Raw genomic sequence first — 20,499 nt, forward strand, 5'->3', positions numbered from 1 at the left:
GCAGGATGTTAAAGCAATTGGGCGATGGTTAGAGGGATGGGAATGGTCTCCCTTCCTTAGGAGAGGCTGACTGAGCGGAAACTTCCAGCAAGAAGGAAAGGTACAAGCTGATAGGCAGGAAGTAAGCTCAAAAGCACAGTTCTTGACGACAAGAAGAGGGACCCAATCAGATGCATATGCCTTGTTAGTATTGAAGTCAGTGATGACAGAAAATACATTAATTGGAGAAGTTTTGATGTCAGAGATGAAGTCAGAAGGGGGAAGTGAAGGAGGAACAGCACCGGAGTTGTCTAAGGAGGAATTGGAGGAGAAAGTCTGAGCAAAATGTTATGCTTTATCAGTAGAAGAAATCGCTACAGAGTGGGAAAAAAAAGTAGGGATGGAATGTGAGGTAAACATCTTAGAAAGGTTTTTCGCAACGTGGCAGAAGAAACCGGAAGAATTCAAGTTGGAGAGTTCAGAACATTTAGTTCAAATGAAATTATTAGTAGGGCGGAGAACAGACTTAGCAAAATTCCTAGCAGAAATGAGAGAGACGAGATTCAGGGGTGAGTTGGTTCCGGTACCTTTTGTAGGCCTTCACCTTGTTGTGGACAGCATTAGAAAAAGCATGATTTAACCTTTTTTTTTTTTTTTTTTTTTTTTTTTTTTTTTTTTTGTCACAGGATGTGGGAAAAGGAATAAATCTATGCTTCCATGTCCGAGAGAATAACGTCCGTAATGCACAAGGCACACTCAGATGGCGCTCGTCCATGGAAGTAATAGTCATTTCAGGGAAAATCAAAGAAGTACTGCCGGTGGGCCTCCCAATCAGCAGCTCCAAAGTGCCACAATCATCACTTCTTGGAAGGGCCCACAGGCCTAACTGGAGCAATGGGACAGTTTAAGGTGATGAGGCTGCGATCGGAGGAGGACAACGGAGAGGAAAGATTGGCAGCATAAGCATAAGGATTAGTTGCAAGAAAGAAGTCAGATATGTTGGAACTCTCTCCAAGGTGGTCAAGAGTATGGGCAGGGTGCTGTACAAAGTGCTCTAGTTCATTAAGGATAGAAAAGATGTGGGTTTGTTCACCAGGTGGATCAGTGAAAGTAGAGGTAAATGAGGTGGTGAACACTGAAATCTCCAAGAATGGAGACTTCGGAGAAAGGAAAAATTTATAGGATGTTCCATATTTTAAGTACTGTATGATAGTCGAAGAATTTGTCATAGTAGAATTAGGGGATAAGTAAACAGCACAGATATATTTAGTAAGAGTAGAGAATTAAGAAGAATCAAGTTCTGGAACACGAGAGCAAGATAAGTCGCTGCATACATATACACAGCAGCCACATTTAGCTTTGAAATGAGTAAAGAGAAAGTAGGAAGATACAGAGAAGGGTTTGCTGTCAGTTGCCTCAGACAGCTGAATCTCGGTTAAGAAGGAAAGATGAGGTTTAGATGAGGAGAGGTGGTGCTCAACACAGAGAAATTTAGAGGAAAAGCGGCGAATGTTGTTTAAATGAAGAAGAAGTCAGACAGTGGTTCCAGTCATCTCGCTGGGAGGTCACCGGGAGAGGGGCGGATAGTGGGGGCTTTGATCCCCCCCCCCTTTCCCTCGGGGACTCTGAGGCTTGGTGATAGGAAGCCGATTTTGGTAAAATTTTGAATAGGACGTGCAGTGTGTAATGTGCATGTCATTTGGTGTCGGCAGTTAGAGAAACTTGTATTGCTGACCTACTCTCTGTGTTGCTGAAACATTGAAAAAGTTCAGCAAAGGGGGATGGTCAGAAGCTAGTCACAAGGGCTGATGAAACGGGAGCTCCAGCTCCCCCTGTCGTCAGCTTTCCGTCCACCTTTGGAGTATCGCCTTGCTCGACTAGTGCTACAGTCTTCTCCCTACTACCTTTGGATGGTAAACTGGCTGGATCCGTACAGTGGATGGGATGGTATACTGGATGGGATGGTACATTGGCTGAAATGGTACAGTGGGATGGAACAATGGGTGGAATGATACAGTAGGGGGATGGTACGTGGTATGATGATGCAGTGGGTTGGATGGTACGATGAGTGGGATAATACAATGGCTGGGATGATGATGATGATGATGATGGATGATACATTTGAGTGTAATGGTACAGTGGGATGATACAATGGGATGAAGTAGTTGGGATGGTACACTGGGTGGATTGGTAAATTGGATGGGATGGTACAGTGAGGTGTACATTGGTTGGGATGGTACAATGGGATGGTACAATGAGTGGCATGGTACAGTGTGTGGGATGGTTAAGTGGGATGGTACAGTGGGTGGGATGGTACAGTGGGATGGTGCAGTGTGTGGGGTATGCAGTGAGATAGTTCAGTTGGTGGGATGATGCAGTGGGTGGTATGGTACAGCGAGTGGGATGGTTTAGTGGGTGGGATGGTACAGTGGGGGAGATGGCACAGTGGGATTGTACAGTATGTGGGATGCCACAGTGAGCAGGATGGTACAGAGGGTGCGATGGTACAGTAGGATAGTTTATGGGTGGGATGGTACAATGGGTGGGGTGGTAGAGTAGATGGGATAGTACTGTACAGTGAATGAGATGGGACATTGGGTGGGATGATACAATGGGATGATACAGTGGGCAGGATGGAACAGTGAGTGCAATGGAACAGTGTGTCTGATGGTACAAGTTTGTATTATAAGATGGTACACACACACACACACACACACACACACACACACACACACACAAATGGTGTTTCATACAATTTACGTAACACGAGAAATTTTAAAGGTTTGAACTGAAACTGACTGGATAATCGTATTTACCAGGGGAGCTGGTGTTGGTTTCCCGTGCTCCTATTATTTTCACTTCCCATTGTCTTCACCATAGGGTGAAGTTCTTTCCAAATTTGGTCAGGTTCTTCTTTCTTACTTTCTTCCAGAAAACTTTTAAAATGAATGCCATTACTTAATTTCTCCACGAATTCAGTGCAAACTGGGCACAACTATTCAAAGGAGAAATACCCCCTAACTCATTTTTTTTTTTTTTTTTTTTTTTAGGACTTCCAAATGGTTTTATGGAGTCAAAGGATTAACCTTACAAACGAACATTTTATGAAATATGCCAGATATGACAACAAAAATCTGTAGAGTTTGCCAACTTCTCCTAGAAGATCTTTGAGTGCTAGAGATAATTTCTACGGAGACCATCCTGCATTCCCTTTGGAAAAGTGGCTATATTTTAATTCTTGGTTGTTCTAACCCAGTGGTTCTTAACCTTTTTTCTTGGCGACGCAAAATCCACAAGATGGTCTATATGGCGACCCAAACCCTCGTAAACTTACTCTGCACCAGAACTGAAACAAACATATGTGTCATATCATGTGACTAAAACCAAATTAATATTTCAATATTCTATTGATGTCATAATAAATAATTTTCATTTTTATTATATGTACTTCCTAAGAACTAAAATATCAATACATTTTGGCAGGAAAAAAATAAATCGAAGATCAGAAAATCAAAATAATTCATTCATGTTCATGATACATCTATTTACTCTGACCATTAAGGAGAGAGTCACTATTTTGGATGTTGTCTGAGACATAAAGTACTATAATCAGTGAGATCCCTGGCACTGAAAAGTTTCAATAAGCTTCTCAAACCGGGGTGATTTAGATGACAGACTGCATCTTAGGTCATGCTCTGGTTGTGGACGGTTTCTGTACTTTGTGAGTGCAAAAAATCCTGTCTCACACAGATGAGTTGTAGCAAAGGGAAGGAGTGCTTTCAGGGCTTCACCTCCAAGAATTTTCTTTTCTTTGTAAACTCTGATCCGAATGAGTTCAGTGATTAGTTTTGTTTCCTGAAATAATAACGAAGTGTTTCATCATTCTGAACCTCGATGAGCTGCTCCTGGAGGTAGCTGATGTTCGAAATCTCGTCAGGTAAGTCTTCAGCTTCAATGCTGAAGGTATTTCTTACCCAGGCATATTTCATCACATTCTCAGGAATGTAGTGAAAAACTCTTCGATTAGTCTGGAGATATGTTCCACAATGATGCTTTGGACCTGGGTGAGAGAAAATTTTTCGTCTTCCAGAAATTCACTCAAAGATGGAACGACACAGTCTTCCCAGTCTCAGTTTTACTCTTCCACAGCTTCAGTTTCCCCTTGAATGCAGTTACCTTCTCTGACAGCCCAACTAATGTCTGATCGTGACCTTGCATTGAAATGTTCAAGGCGTTAATCTCAGCAAAGATATCTGCAAGATAAGCCATTTGCATCACCCACTTTGAATCAGAGAATCTTTGGGGCCAGCGAATGATTCTTTTTTGCTAGAAATATCTCAGTCTTGTTTCGCATTTCAGGCAACCGTTGGAGCACCCTTCCTCGTGACAGCCACCTAACCTCAGAGTGGTACAACACGTGTACATGTTCTGAACCAAAACACATCCGACTGATGATCCTGGAGGGCACAGCCCTAGATTAATGAAACTGACTCCCTGGATGACTTCCTGCATCACTTTCTGCAACTCAGGTGACAACCCCTGAGAAGCAAGATTCTCACGGTGAAGGAGACAGTGAACAATCAGCACGAATGGATTTTCTTCTTTAACTCTAGCAATGAAGCCATGACGTACTCTCAGCATTGCTGGTGGACAATCACAACAGACATAAAACACTGATTCCGCTGAAGCCCTGCTTCCTTGAAGAATGAGTCCACAGTACTGAAAATATCTTCTCTGGTTGTGGTCGTGTGTAATGGCCGACAGAACAGAAATTCCTCTTTCATGTCTTCTGGACCTCGGTACCGTACGTAAGCCATGAGCTGGGCATCATTACTCCGAAATGAAAACGGTTAAGTTTTAAAATATAAAATGTACAGTACCGGTACGCTACTCCCAGTTGTGTGCATGGTAATATTCTTTTTTTAAGCCAAATGCAATCGCCTACTGTAGGGGAGAGAGAGAGAGAGAGAGAGAATGTAAAATGTGAAGTATCGACAAGTACGGTAATATGTTAAAAAGTAATAGTATACAACATTAATAATATCAGTAATATATTTGTCTCTTGGCGACCCACTCCAAATGGCTTGGCGACCCAAATTTGGGTCGCGACCCATTGGTTAAGAACCACTGTTCTAACCTCATACAGTTATAAAAGTATTTTTAATTCTTGGTTGTTTTAACCCCATATAGTTATAAAGTATTTTTAATTCTTGGTTGTTTTAACCCCATACAGTAATAAAAGTATTTTTAATTCTTGGTTGTTCTAACACCATAAAGTTATAAAAGTATTTTTAATTTTTGGTTGTTTTAACCTCATACAGTTAAGAAAGTGGGAAACGGTGATATAATAATGATGATGATGACGATGGTGATGATGTGGACAGAGGGGAAAAACTAAGGAAAATGATATATTAACCCTCTTATGCTTGAAACAAGCCAAGTATTGTACTGCAGTTAACGGAAGTTAACTTTATCCATTTGACAGTGAGTCATAAGAGTGGAGTGTTAATGAACGGCAAAATGAAAAATAATCGTATATATATATATATATATATATATATATATATATATATATATATATATATCCATCTATCTATCTATCTATCTATATATCACGGGTGTGGTAGCACTCCGTAAGTAGGAATGGCGTCCTGTCCAATAGGGTATAGGAGCATCCGCGTGAAAACGTTCGCAAAACCCAGTTCTAAGCTTATGAACTAAAAGACTTTCGGTGTTCAAGTGCAAAACTACTTGCAAAGTCTTGCTAACCTTCGTAGGGGTCGCTAAAAAGAACCGCAAAATTATCGATTTTTGTTTTCTTTCTTTTCTCTTAATCAGTGAAAACTCCAAAACAAAAAGGCGTAAGTGAGCGTACTAGACACCAAAACGCTGCTTGTCAAATGTAGATGTTTCTTTTCATGTTAGGAAAGCATTCAGGCTACGGTTCGCAAGTAACGGCCTGAAAACCGCATCGTGGTCACCAGTAAGTATGCCAATGTTCGCAATATTGGTTAGTTATAGCTCGCCTGTTGTTAAAGAAAATACCAATACACTTCATTTCACGGGAAGACATCCTTGTTTTAGTATTTCATTATGCTATTCATGTAATAGTCCAACTCTAACACTTGCTTCGTGCATAATTATATTTACACAAAAGGATAACTAAAAAAAAAAAAAAAAAAAAAAAAAAAACAGTCTAAAATGATTGTTAAGAAGTAGGAATGACAAAAGTGCACAGATAAGACATGAAAAAAGCACAGAAAAAAGAGCACTCCACCAGCTACAAGTACATGTTTGTGGCTAAAGTGTGGAATATAGTAGTGGGTATAGGTCTCCAAATCTGGAAAGGGTAAAAGTGCTGAGATATGAGGTGAGAAAAGCACAGAAACCTGAGAGCATTCAGGATGGGAGGAGATCTGGAGACTTATACTGTACCCAATACTACATTCCACACATTAGCTGCAAACTTGTAGCTGAAGGAATGTAGTAAAGGGTATAGTCTCCAAATCTCCCTCCATCTTAAATGCACTCTGGTTTCTGTGCCTTTTCACCTCTTACCTCAGCATTTTTACCCTTTGAAGATTTGAAGACCTATACCCATTACGACATTCCACACCTTAGCTACAAACATATATTTGTAGCGGATGGAATGCTCTTGTTTCTGTGCTTTTATCATGTCTTACCTGTGCACTTTTGCCATTCCTACTTCTTAATAATCATTTTAGAAGAAAATTTTTGGTGTCTTATCTCTCTATCTATCTATCTATCCATCTATCTATCTATATATATCATAAGATTGAGTATCCACTGCAGGACCGGGCTATCCCGACCGATGTGGTAACAATACAACCTATGTATCTCTACCAAATGGCTTAAGCTGTCTGGTAGAGACTGTATGTAGGGTGAGAAGTGATTGTAAGTGGGACTGCAATGTTGGAGTGGCACTGGATGTGTGTGTAGTCTGTTAACCAACTGTAATCGACCCGCGCCAGCCGACTGGTTGCAAGAATGCCCTATAGTATGTGACACTGGCTCAACCACAGCACCCCTTATGTCCACCAAAGGAGTACGTGGCCGGGTGAATACTCCCAAAGTTTATTACACTGGCGGGGCGCGTGCCATGGTTCTCCCGTGTACGAAAACGAATACTCTACCACTGTATCACAGAGGCTACACATCTGTCTATCTATCTATCAATCTATTGCCAAACGCCTTAATCCCGTAAGGGGTGGCCACAAGCAAATCGCATCCATGTCGCCCTGTCCCCCGCCATTTCAGTGCCCTGCTCCCGGCTTACCCCCCCCCCTCTCATATACAGTACTTCTCCATCTCAGCCTTGGCCTCCCCCTCCCTCTCCCCCCTCCACCTCACTCACATACACTCTCCTCGTTAGTCTATCACTCTCCATCCTCTCCACATGGCCAAACCACCTCATTGTGTTTCTCCTAACACTTCCTATCACATCCACATCCACACCACAACGCTCCTTCACATCCTCATTTGTCAATCTGCCTCTCCATTTGACTTCACATGCTCCTCTAAAATAACTTATTTCCACAGCTCTCACTCTTGACTTCTGTCCCTCCAGCAAGGTCCAAGCTTCACTTCCACACATTCGAGTTGGTATCACAATACTCCCATAGAGCAACTTTTTCAATTCCATGCTCACTTCCCTGTTCCTTATCACTGCTTTCAAGGAACCAGCAACCTTTCTTTCCTGTTGTACCCTTTCAAGCAATTCACCCTCTAAACTTCCATCCTTGCTCATCACACTACCCAAGTACTTAAACGTACTCACATTTTCCATTTCCTCCTCATCCAGCCTAACTGTACATTCACTGACTTCATTTCTCTCGAAAACCATAACTTTGCTCTTCCCTACATTCACCTTTAGATTCAGTTTCTCACACACTCTCCCAGATTCATCCACCAAGCCTTGCAGCCCCCCATAGTCTTTACTTAACAACACAGTATCATCTGCAAACAACAGTGCAGGAGTTTCCAAACACTACCCTCTCTCACTAGGACGGCTCCAACACCACTGCCCTGCCTTGTATCTCTTTTATAACCCCATCCATATACAGATTGAACAACCGTGGAAACATGACGCATCTCTATTAACTTCCAAATGGAAAACTTGACTCAGTTCATTATCCACATGCACTGCAGCCTTAGCACCCTCATACATACTCTTCACGGCATTCAACAACTTCTCCTCTACTCCATATATTCTTAATACTTTCCACAGTCCTTATCTACCCACCCTGTCATATGCTTCCTCCAAATCCATGAAGGCCGCATACAACATCTCTCCCTTCTCTAGAAACTTTTCCACTAAAGATCTAAGAATGAATATCTGATCTGCACAACCTCTTCCCTTTCTAAAACCTCCCTGTTCTTCTCCAACTAATTCCTCTCTTATTTCCCTAACTCTGTCCATAAGTATCCTGCCACATAATTTTCCTATTATACTAAGAAGACAAATGCCCCTATGAATACCACACACTTCTTTTTCCCATTTTCCCTTGTACAGGGGAATGATTATACTTGCCTTCCAGACTTCCAATCCTCCAGGACTACCTTCCTCTCAGGCCAATCTGCACATCTTCCACATCCATCCTATTACTATCTCTTCCCCATGGATCAGCATTTCATCACACACTCCTTCAATCCCTGGGGCTTTCCCCATATTAACTTTCTTCATTGCTTCCACAGCATCCATCCTACTGATTTCTTCCTCTCTTCTCACATCCCTCCATCTCCCAACCATTCTCCAGCCACTTATACTTGCATTACTTTCATTCTCTATGTTCAGTAATTCGTTAAAGTATTCTCTCAAAACTACTCACGTTTTCTCCGTTCTCCACTAGTAATCTACCATTTTTATCTTTCACTCCCCAACTAACTTCTTTGGCACCCCGTCTCTCTTTACTTCTTTCCAGAACATCTTCTTACATTCCCTCCACTTTACACTCATATTCCCTCCAAAGTCCTCATCTACTATCTTCTTACTCTCTCTTACTAATCTTTTCACCTCTCTCTTCCTCCCTACTTACAGCTCTCTCTTCCATCCCTCAACTTCTTTCACACCTCTGTTTCTCATCCACTCACTATATGGTTTCTTTTGTGCCACAGCCTCTCTCATCTCTTCATTCCACCATGCTGTTTCCTGCACCCCCTTTCGTCTTCTCTTCGCCCCACACACCACCTCACATGCTGCACAGACTTCTGTGAATATCTTTCACACACATTCGATGTCCCTCATCTGCTCCAGTTCATATTTACCCAATCGCTCCTCCACTTCCCTCATATATATATATATATATATATATATATATATATATATACAAAGACTGCAAACATTGAATAATATATATATATATATATATATATATATATATATATATATATATATATATATATATATATATATATATATACAAAGACTGCAAACATTGAACTTTGTTCAGTCCTTGATGGTCTCTCTTTCTCTGTTCCCTCCCCTTGCTTCATTTTTCTTTCTTTTTGTAAAATATTTGCTTTAATATCCCGTTCACTTTGATGGCGCACTTTTAAATACCCCCGCGCCTTCAGTGACCTCCTCGCTTCTTAGGCTCTCTTAAATTGAATGAAACTGTCCGGTAGTAGCAAGAATAAAACGTAGACGAAGAGTTTTGAAGCACTGTACTGTCCTCCCTATTACAGTACATATATATATATATATATATATATATATATATATATATATATATATATATATATATAATAGGGAGGAGATTACAGTGTACCAAAACTCTTCGTCCTCGTTTTACTCTTGCTATTGTCGGACAGTTTCATTCAATTTAAAAAAGCGTCCAAGAAGCAAGGAGGTTACTGAAGGCGCGGGGTATTTAAAGTGAGCCATCATTGTGAACGGGATATTAAAGCAAATGTTTTAGAAAAAGAAATAATGAAGCAAGGGGAGGAAATAGAGAAAGAAAGGCCATCAAGGAGTGAACAAAGTTTAATGTTTGCAGTCTGTACTTTTTGTACTGGACCATGAATACAGGGGGAAGGTGTTCTTGAGGGTCTGGGGGAGGGGAAGTGGGAAAGGGGATGGATGGGGGTTGGGAGGGAGAGGGTGGAGAGTGCATGACGGGGTGGGCGAGGGAAAAGGTTAATAGAATGAGGAGGGAGAACAGAAGGATTGGATAGGCGAGGATGGAGGGAAGGACGGGGAGAGATGACTGAAGGTATGAGCAGGGATTAGGGGAGGGGAGGGAAAAGTGTGGACAAGGGAAGGGATAAAGGAGACAAGGAGTGTGGGGAGAGGATGGAGCTGGGGAAGGGATGAAGGTGGGGAAAGAAAGGGGAAGGAAAGGGCAGGAGGATAGAGTGAGCGGATGTGGAGGGAATGCTGGAGGGAAAGAAGGTGAGCACAAAATAATGTACAAAGGAAGGCAAACATCAAAGGATTCATTACCCGTTCCCGCCCCGGAGGATCTCGGGGACGGGTTTTGTTTTCACTCGGTTTGTCTCTTTGTTTGTTTGTCTGTCTGTCTGTCAACAATTTTACACGAAAATTACTGGTGCGATTTTGATTAAAAAGACAGGGATAATGGGCTATGTCCTTCTGATCGCCTGATTAAATTTTGGGCCAAATTGAGCCAAGGCCCAGGCTGTAGATCCCCTAAAATTTTAAAATCGTTTTTCCACCATAACTCCTTTCAAATTCATGATATCGACGGGAAAACAAAGCCTAAAAGTGCATCTTTCAAACCTGCATCCTATGACATGCCTCATTACCTTAGGAGGGTCCCCCTCCCCCCCCCTAGTTAGCGGTAGGGGACTCAGTGTCAAGTGGGTAGGGCCAAAAATTTCAAATGGGCTTGAAATAGTTTTTACCCGATTTACTCCATATTTGATATGTCACATCTTTGAATATCCTGTTGTGATTATATGTCAGCACTAAAATGACTGCAGGGGAGAATTTGTTGTGCCCTGACACTGCTTCTTTTTTATCTTTATCTCATTCACACAAAACGGCGTCCTATTGTTGTTTAATATTGCAACTTCTCGACGATTTTATTCAGCCGAGGAAAGATGAATGCTGAGGGAGCTGACATTCAGACTTCAATGACCTACTCTCGGTTAATTAAAATCGTCTTGTGATAGCTGAAATACAATAGGTTCCCAGAGTTTTCCCGATCATGACAGGGTTTAAGGCCACAGAACTAACACTCTCAGACTCTCATGACACTCTCAGCTGAACAAAACCGTTTAGTGTTTGCGGGAACAGAATGTCAGAGTACTCCCGACCCTAAGAGAGTAATTAAACACCTCATGTAACTGCTCCATTTCGTTAAATCTCTCCCGAGCTGAATGTAAACGATCTGTAATAACAAGTCTTACATAGAATTGGCGTCCTGGGCTGAATGGAAAACAAGTCAGTATATTACAACGGGGTCGGACGTAACAACAGGATCATAATGTGAGACGATAGGACTGTACAGCTTAAATCTCTCTCTCTCTCTCTCTCTCTCTCTCTCTCTCTCTCTCTCTCTCTCTCTCTCTCAGTAAATAAATGAATAAGCAAACAAACAAAGTGAACAAAGGAAACATGGAGATATGATGGAATTTAAGTGGAAAAAGGAGTTTAAGAAGAAAATTTAATGCGGGTGAATAGAACTGGAGAGAAGAGTAAAAAAAAAAAAAAAAGGGAGATAAAGATTCAGAAAAGAAATGGACAAGAGGAGACAAGAGTAAAAAGAAGAGAGGTAAAGCGGAGGAAGGAAGGAATGCATAAAGATGGAACGGTAGATGCTGATGGAAAGGAGGAAAAAAATCAGAACAAAGAAGAGAGAGAAATAGAATGAGATATGCAACAATGAGAAAAATAAAGCATAAGGGTCAAGAATAAGATAATAAATAAAGAATGACAAGAGAAAGAAGGAAACGCAAGGTAAAGGAAATCGGAAGGAAAGACAGAGAAAAAGACGGGGATGGTCGCGAGCAAGTGAAAAATAGGAGGGGAAAGGAGAAATTTAATAGAAAACGAATGAGAACTGAGTAAAATATGGGGAAGAGAGGAAGGAGAAAAACAGTACGACAAGAGTAAGCGAGCTAAAAAGAAGGGGGAGAGGGAGAGGGAAAAGGAGAAGATGAGGGGGTGGAGGCAGGAAAAGGAAGAAGAGAGGAAATGATGAGAATAAAAGAAGAGAAGATATTTGGTGTGGGTACGTGGGTCAAAGGATGGAATAAAAAAGAGGCAAAGTGACGTTTGTGTTGGACAGAGGGAGTCTAGGGGGAAGGAGAGGTGGGAGGAAGATTTAGGAGCGGAGAGAGAGAGGAGGAAGATGTAGGAGAGAACAAGGAAGAGGGGAACGAATGGATGAGATAGACGGGACTAGCAGATGAGAGTGAGGGATAAGACAGGCAGAAATTGAAGGGAGGTGACAGGAGGGGAAAGAGGGAGGGTGGCAGGGAAAGGAAGGGTGAAGATATGGGACAGTAAGGTGAAATGGGTAGCAGATGAAGGGAAGAAAAGGGATAGGTACACAGAGAAGTGTTCAAGAGAAAGAGGAGGGAAAATTATAAAGAAAAAAGTTTTGAGAATGCGGAGGGAAACAGGAAGAGAAGTACAAACGAGTACAAAATGGAGCAAACATCAACAGACCTATCAGTCCTTTCGAGACTGTATTTTACGGTATATAACAGACAAAATTGTTCTAAGTCTAAGACAGGGACATCAAAGCAGGAAGAGCAGGAAAGGTAGAGGGCTAAAGGCAGGCAGGAGAAGAAGTAGTTAGATAATTACAACAGTAATCCCTATCCTAAATCCAGCCGTCTATCATCAGTAATCCCCCAGGGTCTACACAATAAAGAATTATTACATCACAGGGGTCACCGCTCCTCGCATGTAATGGGCCAATTATACTCAGTGTTGGTTTTATCTTCGACCGCGCAAACTGGGGCTCAGCTGCGGTGAGGGTGGGTGTTTGAGTCTCTGTGCTTGTGTGGGTTTTTGTTTGCTTGTGTTGGGGTGTAGTGTTTACAGATTGTTTGCGTGTGCTGGGAAGTGTTCTTTGCTGTTTTGTGTGTGTGTGTGTGTGTGTGTGTGGTGCCTCCTTAGTGAATACGTATTTTCAGTGGTCTGTGGGGACGCCCATCATCCACCCACTTAGTGTGGCGATACTTTGTTTTTAGGTTATCTCTACACTAAGTGGCAAGCCAAATGATTTCCTGTTAACCAGGAAAACATTTACAACGCTGGTTGGTAACTTTATAACCGATCAACACGTGTTCCCTACGTGACACTAATGGGTTGGCGGAGGGTTAAGCATCGGACCAGGACTGACCAAAAGTTGACGACAAAGGACCGAACAAAGGACACGATTCGGATGGCGAATTGGAATGTAAGGGGTGCAAATGATGAGGTGAAAGAAAGGGGGATTGTTCAGGTGCTTGAGGGTGCGAAAGTGGATGTATGTGGCTTAACGGAAACTAAATGGGAAGGTGAGAGAGTGAGGGAATGGGAGTATGGAAGGGATATATGCGCAGGAGCAGGTGAGAATGAGAGGGCAAAAGAAGGAGTGTGTATTGTTGTGAGTAACAGATGGAAGGAGAATATAAGAGAGTATGGATCAGTTGGCTCGAGGATTGTGTGGGTAAGACTGAAAGTTGGACTACAAATGTGGGCAATTGTGTGCTTGTATGCGCCAACGCAAGATCGTGCAAGCAGAGTGAGAGATGAGGTCTGGACAAACGTGGAAGCACGCATGGAAAAGTTTGAAAGGAATGAGAGAGTGTTTTTGATTGGAGATGAGAATGGGAAGGTGAATAGAGTAGTTGGTGAGTGGGGTGTGCCTGAAGAGATGGATGAGAATAGCAGTGCTTTAGTGGACACTTGTGCCGGGAGGGGGTTGGTGATAGCTAATACCCTCTTCAGGCACAAAATGATCCACAGGTATACATGGCGAGTGATGAGAAGGGAGGGTGGTGAACTGAATGAACGGAAGGCAATGATCGATTATGTGTGTGTGGATGAAAGGATGAGAAAGTATATAATGCATGCAAGAGTATATAGAGGTTGGGGGAGTGGACTTTCTGACCACCACCAAAGTCCAAGTAAAATGGAGAAATAGAAGAAGGGAAGGACAAGAGGAAGTAGTACATATAAGGAGAGTGGAAAAGTTACAAGAGGATGCAAAAAAGACAGAATATAAGAGGGAAGTGGAAGAGCGATTGGGTAAATTTAGATTGGAGCAGATGGGGGAGGTGGAAGGTGTGTGCAAGATATTCACAGAAGAAATCTGTGCAGCATGTGAGGTGGTGTGTGGGGTGAAGAGAAGACAAAAGGGGGTGAAGGGAACAGCATGGTGGAATGAAGAGGGGAGAGGCTGTGGCACAAAAGAAGAAACTATATAGTGAGTTGATGAGAAACAGAGGTGTGGAAGAAGTTGAGAAATGAAAGAGAGAGTTATATGTAGAGAGGAAGGGAGAGGTGAAAATATTAGTAAGAGAGATTAAGAAGAGAGTGGATGAGGAATCTGGAAGGAATAAAGTGGAGGGAATGTATGAAAATGTTCTGGAAAGAGGTAAAGAGAGTTAGATGGGGTGCCAAAGAAGTTAGCTGGGGAGTGAAAGAAAAAATGGTAGATTACTAGGGGAGAAGGGAGAAAACGTGAGCAGATGGAGGGAAACTTTAAGGAATTGTTGAACATAGAGAATGAAAGTAATGCAAGTATAAGTGGCTGGGGAATGGCTGGGAGACAGAGGGATGTGAGAAGAGAGGAAGAAATCAGTAGGATGGATGTTTTGGAAGCAATGAAGAAAGTTAATATGGGGAAAGCCCCAGGAATTGATGGAGTGTGTGGGGAAATGCTGACGCATGGGGGAGAGATAGTAGTAGAATAGATATGGAAGATGTGCAGATTGGCCTGGGAGGAAGGTAGAGTCCCGGAGGATTGGAAGTCAGGTATAATTATTCCCCTGTACAAGGGAAAAGGGGAAAAAGAAGTGTGTGGTATCCATAGGGGCATTTGTCTTCCTAGTGTAATTGGAAAAGTATATGGTAGAATACTGATTGACAGAGTTAGGGAAATAACGGGGAATTAGTTGGAGAAGAACTGGGAGGTTTAGGAAGGGAAGAGGTTGTGTAGATCAGATTTTCATTCTTACATCTTTAGTGGAAAAGTTTCTAGAGAAGGGAAAGAAGATGTATGCGGCCTTCATGGATTTGGAGAAAGCATATGACAGGGTGGATAAATAAGGATTGTGGAAAGTATTAAGAATAAACGGGGTAGATCGGAAGTTGTTCAAAACCGTGAAGAGTACGTACGAGGATGCTAAGGCTGCAGTGCATGTGGATAGTGAACTGAGTAAATTTTTCTATTTGAAGGTTGGATTGAAACAAGGATGTACCATATCTGCATGGTTGTTCAATCTGTATATGGATGGGGTTATAAAAGAGATACAAGGTAGGGCAGCGGATGTTGGGGCTGCCCTAGTGAGAGAGAGCAGTGTTTGGAAACTCCGTGTTCCGTTGTTTGCAGATGATACTGTGTTGTTAAGTGAAGACGAAGGGGAGCTGCAAGGCTTGGTGAATCTGTTTGGGAGAGTGTAAGAAACGAAATCTAAAGGTGAATGTAGGGAAGAGTAAAGTTATGGTCTTCGAGAGAAATTAAGTCAGTGAATGTACAGTGAGGTTGGATGAGGGGAATATGGATAATGTGAGTGCGTTTAAGTACTTGGGTAGTGCGATGAGTAAGGATGGAAGTTTAGAGGGGGAAGTGCTTGAAAGGGTGCAACAGGGAAGAAAGGCTGCTGGTTCCTGGAAAGCAGTGATAAGAAACAGGGAAGTGAGCATGGAAGTGAAAAAAGCTACTACATGACGGTATTGTGATACCAACACTATCGTATGGAAGTGAAGCTTGGACCTTGTTGGAGGGACAGAAGTCAAGAGTAAGAGCAGTGGAAATTGGTTATTTGAGAGGAGCATGTGGGGTCACATGGAAAGACAGACTGACAAATGAGAAAGTGAAGGAGCGTTGTGGTGTGGATGTGAATGTGATGGGAAACGTTAGGAGAAACACACTGAGGTGGTTTGGACATGTGGAGAGGATGGAGAGTGAGAGACTGACGAGGAGAGTGTACAGTATGTGAGTGAGGTGGAGGGGGGGAGAGGGAGGGGGAGGCCAAGGATGAGATGGAGGGATGGAGTTGAGAGGTATATGAGGGAGAGGGTGTGAGCTGGGAGTAGGGCAATGAAATGGAGGGGGACAGGGTGGCATGGAGGCGATTTGTTTGTGGCCACCCCTTTTGGGATTAAGGCGTCTGGCAATAGATAGATAGAATTTTCAGTCGTGTTTCTTAATTAATTACAAAGTGCATTATACTAAATTAACTCCTATAATTCGTAAAAAAAAAAAAAAGACTGGGTTAAAATTACTTTACCTGTCCTACTTATAAAAACGCGTTTCAAATGAACTCTTAACTACAGTGTTTTATAACAGTAAACAATTTCCTCTAGAAATAAGTCCACATCGCTTGAACAGTACTGTAGTTTATTTACACTAGCCTTACAAAGATCTCTAACCTTTTTCGGGTTGGTAGACGGCCACGTGCAGTAGAACTGGAGAATATATTTAAATAGTAATAATGACGTTTCATTGCTACGTCATAACAAAGGCCCATAGAGTTTCATGCAACCGTGACTGAATATATAAGCTGTGAGAGATGCCAGCCTCTGACAAGTGAAAACAAACCAAGTATACAGTCCAGATTGTAAAACTCAAGAGGTCTGCCGGTATGTACAGACGTAACACACACACACACACACACACACACACACACACACACACACACACACACAAAGATCTCGTCTGTCTGTCTGTCTGTCTGTCTGTCTCTCTCTCTCTCTCTCTCTCTCTCTCTCATCTATAGCTCCCCTCGCAGTCCCCGCTACTGAATCATCTTCTCTCGTTTTTCTCCTCACCACCCTAATTATCTCTCCCTTCCACCTTCGCTAAGCCTCTTCCTCCCACCCAGATCATCCTGTTATCACTACGCTTTGGAGACAGAGAGAGAGAGAGAGGGAGAGAGAGAGAGAGAGAGAGAGAGAGAGAGAGAGAGAGAGAGAGAGAGAGAGAGAGAGAGAGAGAGAGAGAGAGAGAGAGAGAGAGAGAGAGAGAGAGAGAGAGATGCCTCGGAAGAGACAGGGCAGTGGGGTTGCTTTATTTCCTGTTTTCACCATATTCTTATCAAAGAATTTTATTCAGCTTATGAGAGCACCCCAGTAGAGAAGGGGTTAATGGAGGCCGTGTCTCGCCTGTCCAAGTCAAAGTCTATTGATGTGCATCGTTACTAGGCAGCAGAATAACCTACAAAATGGCGTCCTTGTATAGTTAGAGTTAAGGTGCGGATAGAGTGAAATGGAAAGGAGAGAGGAGAATGAAAACCATCAACGGTGGAAGGCAATGAGCAAGGAACGGAGGGAGGGAAGGGAAAGGACAGCATGGAGGGAAGGAGGAAGCAAAGGATGAGGACAGTACTTAACCCCACCAGATCGAAAGAGTCGTACAGGGTGCTCCATATATTATAATCCTCTTCATCTCCGTTAGACGATTATCATGTGTTCCGTGGACGGCTCAGTCAGAGATATCAATGTCTCTTCTTCATCACTGTTTAATTTCATACTCCCTCTGCCACACCCACGTCCACACAAACAGCCAAAACTGTCCATGCAACATATGAGATACCGCCAGATACGCTTCTAGTGGAGCACTCCACTGGGTGATAGGGGTGGGAGGAAAAGGTTTAGCGCAGGTGAAAAGGAGATAATTAGAGAGGTGAGGAGGACAGAGAGAGAGAAACTAATTCAGTAGGGGGGATTCCGAGGGGAACTATAAACGAGAGAGAGAGAGAGGGAGGGAGAGAGAGAGAGAGAGAGAGAGAGAGAGAGAGAGAGAGAGAGAGAGAGAGACTATATCTGTGTGTGTGTGTGTGTGTGTGTGTGTGTGTGTGTGTGTGTGTGTGTGTGTGTGTGTGTGTGTGTGTGTGTGTGTGTGTGTGTGTGTGTGTGCTTTTGTGCATTATCTTTATTTACCTAACTGTAGCATATAAGGTGAAAGTTAAGCTCAAATTTTCCGGTTATCATAATCTTCATTTATCCAATTTATATGTTTATTTTTTTCTGGTCTCGTTATTTGTGTGTGTGTGTGTGTGTGTGTGTGTGTGTGTGTGTGTTACGTCTGTACATACCGGCAGACCTCTTGAGTTTTACAATCTGGACTGTATACTTGGTTTGTTTTCACTTGTCAGAGGCTGGCATCTCTCACAGCTTATATATTCAGTCACGGTTGCATGAAATTCTATGGGCCTTTGTTATGACGCAGCAGTGAAACGCTATTCTTGCCAATTAAATATATTCTCTAATCTTACTACACTTGGCCGTCAACCAAACTGAAAGAGGTTTGAAATCTTTGTAAGGTTAGAGTAAATACGCTATGAGTGATACGGACTTATCATTAGTGGAAATTGTTTACTGTTATAAAACACTGTAGTTAAGAGTTCATTTGAAGTGCGTTTGGATAAGTAGGACAGGTAAAGTAATTTTAACCCAGCCTATTTTTGTTACGAATGATAGGAGTTAATTTAGTTTAATGCACTTTGTAATTAATTTAGAAACACGACTGAAAATACGTATTCATTACAAGGAGTCACCACACACACACACACACACACACACACACACACACACACACACACACACACACACACACACACACACACACACAGTACACCGCTCGCTGGTGCAGTGGTAACGTTCCTGCTTGCCAACTGGTGGACGGGAGTTCGCGCCTCGCTCAGGTTACGAAAAGTTTCACTGACGAAGTGGGTGGTTACTGTCCCCCTTGAGCAAGGGGACGGGTGTGTGCGTGTGTGAAAGTCACAGCCTTGCCCTTAGATCGGACTATATGAGCTCTCAGCTCCCTTCCGGGAGGGTAAAAAGCTGACGATCACGACCATCAAGTGATCCTGACCAACCCGGTGAATTACACACTCAAAACAGTATAGCACACTTCCCAGCACACACAATTATTTCGTAAACACTACATCCCAACACAAGCAAACAAAAACCCTCACAAATACTCAGACTCAAACACCCACCTTGACCACAGGTGAGCCCCAGTTTCCACAGTCGAAGATAAAACCAACACGCAGGGTAATTGGTCCATTACATGTGGGTGGTGGCGACCCCTGTGAGGTAATAATTCTTTGTTATGCAGACCCTGGGGGATTATTGATGACAGACGGCGGTTTTAGGACTGTGATTATTGTTGAGATAATCTAACTACTCCCTCTCCTGCCTGCCCTTAGCCCTCTACATTTCCTGCTCTTCCGGGTTTGCTATCCTTGTCTCCGACTCAGAACAAATATGTTAGTTATATACTGTAACAGACAGTCTCGAAAAGACTGATAAGTATGTTGCTGTTTACTCCGCTTTGTAGTCGTTTGTACTTCTCTTCTTGCTTCCCCTCTTCCTCTCAAACCTTCTTTTTTTTTAATTCTTCTCCCTCCGTTTTCTCTTTAACATTTCTCTGTGTACCTATCCCTTTTCCTCCTGTCACATGCTTTCACCTTACTGTCGGATACCTTCTCCCCTCCTTTTCTTGCCACTCCCCTTCTTTCTCCTCCTTTCACCTCCCTTCTTTTTCTTCCTCTCTTATCCCTCACTCTCCTCATCTGGCAGTCCCTTCTACCTCTTCCATTTCTTCCCCTCGTCCTTGTTCTCCCTTACATCTTCCTTCTCACTCTCTCTGCTCCTAAATCTTCCTCCCTCCTCTCCTTCCCTCTCGACTTTCTCTGTCCAACACAGACGTCACTTCGCCTCTTTTTTTTATTCCATCCTTTGACTTATGTACCAACACCAGTTATCTTCTCTTCATTAATTCTTATCCATTCCTCCCTTCTTCATTTTTCTGCCTCTACTCCTCTTCATTTCTTCTCCTTTTCCCTCTCCCCTCCCTTCATTTTTACTTTGCTTCCTCCTGTCATACTGTTTTTCTCCGTCTTCTCTTCCCCCATTTTTACTCAGTTCCCATTCTTTTCCTTTATTTATTTCTTCTTTCCCAAACTACTTCGTACCTTTCACAAGCTTCCGCCTAACCCCGTCTTTTTCTCCTTGTCTTTCCTTTCCATTATCTTGTGTAACTTTCCTTCTCCTTTCTTTCATTATTTACTTTCTTTTCACTTTCTCGACCTTCATCTTTATTTTCCACTTTGTTCCGTGTCTCATTCTATCCTCCTCTCTTTTTTGTTTTGTTTTTCCTCTCCCTTTCCTCAAAACCTATCCTTCTATTCTTATGTATTCCTTCCTTCTTTTTACCCTGCTTCTTTTTTCTCTTTTCTCCTCTTGCTCGTTTCTTTTATTTTCTCAAGTCATTTTCGTTTTTTTTTTTCTTTACTTTTCTCCAGTTCTTTCCCTCTTATTAATGTATTAATTTTTCTTCTTTAACTCCTAACTCCACTTAAATTCCT

The sequence above is a fragment of the Coenobita brevimanus genome, chromosome 52 (assembly GCF_032717465.1).
Source record: "Coenobita brevimanus isolate Jiangsu-jjx chromosome 52, ASM3271746v2, whole genome shotgun sequence".
Classification (NCBI taxonomy): Eukaryota; Metazoa; Arthropoda; class Malacostraca; order Decapoda; family Coenobitidae; genus Coenobita; species Coenobita brevimanus.